This window comes from Cryptomeria japonica, chromosome 5 (genome assembly GCF_030272615.1).
Source record: "Cryptomeria japonica chromosome 5, Sugi_1.0, whole genome shotgun sequence".
Taxonomy (NCBI): domain Eukaryota; kingdom Viridiplantae; phylum Streptophyta; class Pinopsida; order Cupressales; family Cupressaceae; genus Cryptomeria; species Cryptomeria japonica.
Window position 1 is genome coordinate 762,208,397 of NC_081409.1, and position 7,206 is coordinate 762,215,602.

The 7,206-nt window shown below is 34.0% G+C and overlaps 1 pseudogene; it reads right to left on the reverse strand.

The window, feature by feature from the left end:
• Positions 1–1,607: 1,607 nt before the first annotated feature.
• Positions 1,608–5,819, reverse strand: LOC131036532 (auxin response factor 2B-like; annotated as a pseudogene).
• Positions 5,820–7,206: the final 1,387 nt, after the last annotated feature.

The window sequence follows — 7,206 nt, forward strand, 5'->3', positions numbered from 1 at the left end:
TACAATAAGATAAAATAAGTGTATGCATAGCATGCTTTATTTACTAAAAACAAACTCATGCAAAAAAACAAAACTAAAAATAGTCTTAAGGATTAATGCATGCTGGAGGAGTACATGCTTCATGCAATTAATCTAGCTGCATGCTAGAGCAGCATCAGTTATCAACAATCCTACTATATAAGAGATTAGTTAGTCATAGATGGATTACTTCATACCGGATGGAATTTTATTCAAAGGACAACAGTCATGTATACTTCAAGGGTCAATGAGGCAGAACTTAATAAGAACAAAAGATTGTGGTGGTTTAGCTGATAAAACCATGGCACAAGTTACTGAAAGATATTATAGATATTATTGCCGTCAAGGATGAAGGCAGAAATTAAAAAATTTGTGCAAAGATGTCAATTTTGTCAATATGCCAAGGCAGGATTCAAAACATGGAAATACATTAGCCATTACCCATACCAAAGAGACCATGGGATGATGTAAGAATGGATTTTGTGCTTGGACTACCAAGAATTTAGCGAGGTATGGATTCTATTTTTGTGATTGTTGATAGATTCTCGAAAATAATTCACTATTCTTTTTGGATGGAATATTGGACATTGATACTTACTGCCAAGGATCATCTCCTGCAAACATCATATCTCCTTCATTATATGTGTAGAGAAGTTGGCAGCCTTTGCTTGGATCCTCCAATTGTCCTTCAAAATTTAACATGACCTCAAGCTCAGGAGTAAGCTCTTTGTATCTTTCAAATTTTGTAAGATCCACAGCTCGCCCAAGAGCAGTACCCTGCTTATGTACCTACATTTTGATGAAAAACATGGTTCTGAACTGTCAGAATCTTTCCAACAATATATAAAATTTACAAAATTCCAATTTCTGTCCTACAGAAATGTAAAATGATTAATACTTTAGTACAGCTCCTTCTCTGAGCTCTGCACTGTATTTCTTGTAATAGTCTCCAAGATGATGTTTCTTGCACACAGCTCATAGCAGATGTATCAGACTTGATCAACCTTGTTTGCACCAACTGTTGGTCAACCTCTGGGAATAGTGAAAGAAATTCTTTCGGGGTATGAGCAGAAACGTGTAGGTCTTCCTCGTTGACAGAAACTCTACTTTTTGATGGATTTGGCTCACTGCTTGAGAAAAAGTCAATCAAATGATGACCAGATTTTGGAAACTCGTTGAGTTTCTGAAACGGTTTTCTAGAAAGCTTCATTTCTTGTGGATCTTCCACAATACGATTAGTATATGACCCACACAGTTCAGCAATTCACTAATGCCCTGAAAACTGGGAAACGACACTCCATATGCTAAGTCATGCGTTTGCAGTGGGATCTTCCTTGATAGAATACACCATTTGTTCTGACATCGTCTAATTTTGGCCACCACACAACTGTCCTCTGAACACTGTCAACGTTATTTTGACTCAAAGATCCTCCCGAGGTCATAAGTTCTTGACCTTGTAAGACCATTGTATTAAATCTTTGCAACTGTGTAAAATCAACTGATGCCTTATCTGAGACGAATATCAGACAAAAGAAGAAGAACTTTTGTGAAGAAAAAGCAACAATTTCACTTTAGTAATGACTCTTTGGTTATGTGTGATTAAGAACATTGTCCTTATTGAAAACTGACAAATTTTGTGTTGAAGGCAGTATGTTTGGCTGGGGCTTCTTGTTTTTGGCTCTCGGTAAAGGATAAATTTCTAACGGGGTCAAGACAGGTTCTATTTTCCATGGTAAGACCCTCTCTGGTCGTGGAATAGCTGATATTGCATCCCATTGTACCTGAAGTTCACAAAATTAGAAGAGTGATTATAAGCAAGAGGATGCACTGTTCCGTATTGATTATATAATGATGATAATTAAAACTAAACAAAGATTTTCTTCTATTCCATAAATACCTTGAGGCATCTCCACTTTGAACCCGACCACCTCAGGGTATCAGAATCACCTATTTCAATGACAGTACCAGTAAATCTGTCCAACAGAAACACATATCAGGCATAACACAATGTAACAACTACATTATCTTTGAAAATAAATTCCTCTCAGTATGCAATTGCAATTATCTTCTATCCATAGCCATCAAACAATTGCTAATTACTGATCTCCTATACAGTACACTGAACATCACATATCTATTTTATAAACTTACAGCGATAGGCGTATTTCGAAATTCACCATATCCTAATCCAACATAGAACGGTTATTGAATCATAATCCATCTATCAATACTTGGCTTGCCTAAACTACACCAGATTTTGAAGTATAAAGTGCTCAATAGGAAGAACGTTGCTCTGGGGTTGCTTCTCCCTCAAATCTCATCCCGAATCTCATGCTAACTGACAAATTACTGTTCATGGCTTCCATGTACTGGTCATCAGGAATTATGAATTCTCACGGGCTGGTTCTGAATAATATGTACAGATCCAAACATCAGAAAGGATGAAACAAAAATTTAGACCAGGCAAAAAATATAAGCAGATTCAAGTAATATGCTGTCCCTTTATCAATGTAATCTAGCTCCTTGGTAAACGAGGAGTGCAGCTGTCCATAACACTTTAACATGGCTTATAAAAATAATGCTCATAAAATGAAAATAAAAGATAAAAGTGCTGCCCATTTCTCTATTTTGTGACAGTGCAACGTACAACTGCTTTGGGAAGTTGGGAACCCCATAAACTGATAAAAAATTGTTTAAATAACAATGCAACTATCTCATAACCTAAAGGAAAGGTTTGCGGGTGCCTACTAATTACTGAAACCCTGCATATTTCATATTCTACCCTTTTCTGAATATCTTGGTAAAGTACTAAAATGCATCCCATCCCCAATCATAAAATTATCAAAGGCTTTGTACAATTTGATCAGTTACCTGGGTGTTTCTAGATTAGATTAGATTTTATATTAAAATAATATACACCCAATCTAATCTAAAAGCAGCTACCACAGTCTAATTTCATGGATAGTAAAATTTTATTAACATTAAAAGATATTTAGATGTTGAATGTAAAAATAATTTGAGTGGTAAGAGACTACTAGGAAATATCATCAGTTTTTGCCTTGGCTTGTAGTAGACACTAAACATAGCAGCAAGGACAACAATCTCCATTCTGCGACTGGATATAACTGAGGACGGAATGTTACTTTGCTCATGCATGGCACACCTGACCCCTACACGTAGTTCGCCATTTTTATCCCTAAGGCCAAAAATGTCTTATATAAATGATAAGAATACACCAAATATAACATTTTGGAGTTAATAAAATGGCCAAGCCTAGAAACCTCAGAAAGTTGAATGCATCTCCTGCTACAAGCCTTTTGGAGTTAACAAAGGCTCTCCACCCAGTTGTCAGCAAATGCCTCCTTTTCTCTCCTAGTGTTTTTTTTCAATCAAACCAAATTAAAATGTGTTAGTAATTAAAAACAAATTTCTTTCTAAAAGAAATCCTTAGTAACGATTAATCATTAAAGCCTACATATTCTTAATTCACTAAATTAAAACACTCAAAAGCTCAATGATATTAATGAGAAATGATTTACAGTCTACAGGAGGACTCTTATATTTTATCATAAAAATTAGAAGCAATATCTGAACCGGCTGGTTTCAGTAGGGAAAAAATTCATTTCTGTTTGAAGTCATTGCTAAATATCATTCAATTACAAAAACAAAAAAAAGTAGAATGTTAACGATTATTGGAAAAACACTTACAGAAATTAGCCTAACAGTTTGCCCTAGAACAAGCACCTCAATCACAATAATCTACACAAATATGAATATAAAGTCTAAGTGACAGGTTCAGGTTTACCAATATGGTCCAAATGAAAAAAAATCATACAATATATAAGCCTGCAAATGGAAACTAGTCCACATAACATTATTGAAATTAATAAATTCATAAATTCAATACTATTGAAAATTAAATAATGTTATGAGGATGGGAACATGCCTGACCAAGAAAAAACCACACCCAAATCCAGATCCTGGGGTTTATCTAAGAAAACCATTAACATATCCTACAATATTTTTTCCTGAAAACATATGCATCCATCTTTTCATAATATGAGTTATATTGAATAAGAGTTTAGACTGAAAAATTTAAGATTTCTTCTTAGATTTGAAATCTAGTTTAGTACAAGCTACCAGATAATATGGCAAGCGACCCACCACGATAGATGTGCCGTAAACACCAATCATTTCCATTTCCATGTAGATCTTTGGCAACTAATTCTTGAGGTTGTTGACTCTTGTCCTATTAAAAAACAGCCCAGATGGTCAATACTATCTTAAAAAGCACACAAGGTAATATAAAAATCATGTATCAATGCTTGAACAATTGTATACTTGGAAAATAACAATGCTTGAACAATTGTATACTTGGAAAACTAACCACAGGTGCAAGGCATTCATCAGTGGAGGAATCATCCTGCTGTGAACGGAACAATATCAGCACAGGTGTTCTGTATATTATGAAGATCTAAGAATTTAGGTCTGAGATATAAGGTCATATGGACCTATACATGCCAGAGAGGCCTTAATATAAGAAGGATTGTAGAGCATACCTATGCCTTGGGAACCAAACTAATATGAGCAAACATTTCATGGGTGTCTTGTTCAACCTGTAAGGAATGTCATAAGCTAAACAGCACAACTAGGAAATTGACCATGAGCTTCTTATAGATACAAAGAATAGGAAGCTAAGCTCCATAATCTGAACCATGCAAAATGGCGTTAATCAACCATTATAAGCACAAAAGAATGCATATTAATTTACCTGCAGCAACACAATCCTCACCCAGCAAAGAATCTAGGATGGCAGGTCATGCAAAGGCACCTGTTGTTCATCTTCCTGGTTATTGATGTCTAGGTATTTGGTTATTGATTCTTCAACCTGCAATACAACACCGAATTTGTACAAGCCTTAATTTCAATCGATGTCTAGGTAAAGAGGCATTGACTACTACTATTACTTAAAGGGTAGATATAGATCTCCGCAAAGTATATTACTAATTTAGAAGAAGGCTGAGCTCAGTGACGATGATTTGGTCTTTGCAATTTAATAGTCAGTTTGTCAAAGTACAAACAGAATCTGAATTGTCTGAGGTGATTTAACATGAGGTAAAAGTGTGGCGAACAAACAAAACACATTCTTCACGGGCATTATGTTGTATCGCGTGACTGATCTGGTGACGGTAACGCTTCTCAATGTACTGAGAGCTATTAGAATATATCCACCAAGAAAACCTTTGCCGCGGAACATACTACGAACTATATAAACATCGCATGCAAAGCCACTTAAGTGACCCACACATGAAACTATGAAGATTTCCGAGTCATGCGCATGATAGTTCAGGGAGAGTTACAATTCATGAGATCATGCTTACATTCACATTGAAGTCAGAAGTCATATATGCCACTCTTTCGAAGAACAGCCAAATAATCAAAAATAAAATAAAATATACATACCTGCTTTATATGACCTGGAAGAGTAAAACAGCCGCTCTCCAGTCCTTGGCATGGAAAAACAGGGGCCAGCACAGACATGCCAGAGCTCTTTATAGAGAGGATCGGTGACATCTGTAACAAAATTAAAGGAACAAACAATAAAAACATTATCATATGATTAAAAGATGGTTCTAAATGCATTGTGCAGAAACTCCATTGTAGCACGAGCTAATCGAGCATTCTGAATGTGGTTATAAATAGAACAAAGGTCCTTATACACCCAAAAAACAACACAATGTATAACACCACTCACCTGTGCAACAAGATGAATCAGATGGAGTCCTAGGACCAGCAGCCATGCCTCCCTAAACGAACTCAGAACAATAAGAACAATATTGGTGATTAGGGAAACGATTTAGTAGTTGCACATTTTAATTTGGTGTTTCTCAAAATCTTACATGAAAATTTCAAATCATATGTTTTGTCACTCTTTAGATTTAATAAATATATTTGATTCAAAAATGAAGATGGGTAACTAAAATTGAATGTATCACAGTGGCACAAACTATTTTTTAACAGTTTTTCATCCTATTTTTTTTAATGGAAGTTGGTTCACAAATTCATTTTAACCTAAATTTAAATCAAATCAATTAATGCATGTCTATTGCTTAGCAAGTCCTTATTTTGACCTCCCATTCCCAAAGAGACAGTTCAAACAAATAAACAATAAACAATAACTAATTTTTAATTTTTTCAGAATTCTGGATTATTTCTTCTTTCCTGTTTTCCTACCTTTGCCTCAAAATAGGGATTATTAAGTGAGGGATGTGTGTTTCTCCATACAAGTTGATTGCACAAGCTTCTTGACTCCCCTCTCTCAATATTAATAGTTTAATCTTCTAAGTCTTCACCATTTGAATTTCTCATGATTTTTTTTTCCAATTGGTTTGAAGATTTAAAAAGATTTAAATGTTCTTAAAATCTATAAAATTTTAAGTAGATCATTAAAAATTATAAAGATATGTGTTTGTCTTTTGATTTTTTTCATTGTATAGATTAATAAAAAGTGATGGAGGCATTTAGGGATAAAGAAATTTGGTGAAATGAAAAAAAGTATTAAGTGTTGTTAAGATCTAATTAAAATATTTCATTGAAAAATGAAGATGGGTAAAATAAAATTGAAAGTGCCTCATTTGTGCGAGCTATTTTTAACTATTTTTCATGTGTAAGCTATCTTTTTAAGGAAAGTTGGTCCACAAGATAATCTCATTTTTTAGATTAAAATTAGGGTTAGGGTTAAGGTTTAATTACAATTATAGTTAGGGTTTAGTTATAATTATTGTTAACTTAAGATTATGGATAGTTTAATTAGGATTCAATTAAGGTTCAATTAGGGTCTAATCATGGTTGAAATAATATTATATATATAATTACAGGTTGGGATGGAATTAAAATATTAACCCCTAATTTAATAAGGATTAGGGTTTAATTTTATTTTTTGTTCAATAGGATTCCATTTTTGTTTAGTGTAAGGTGTACAATTTGATTTTGTTTAGTGTTAGAGTTAGGACCTCATTTGGTTTAGGGTTAGGGTTCAATTAGGTATAGTGTTTAGATTAGCATATGATTTGGTTTAGGGTTAGTGTTTAATTTGGTTTAATGTTCAATTAGGTTTTGTGTCAAAGTTCAACTTGGTTTAGGGTTAGTGCTATGGTTCACTTTTGTTTAAGCTAATGGTTTAATTTT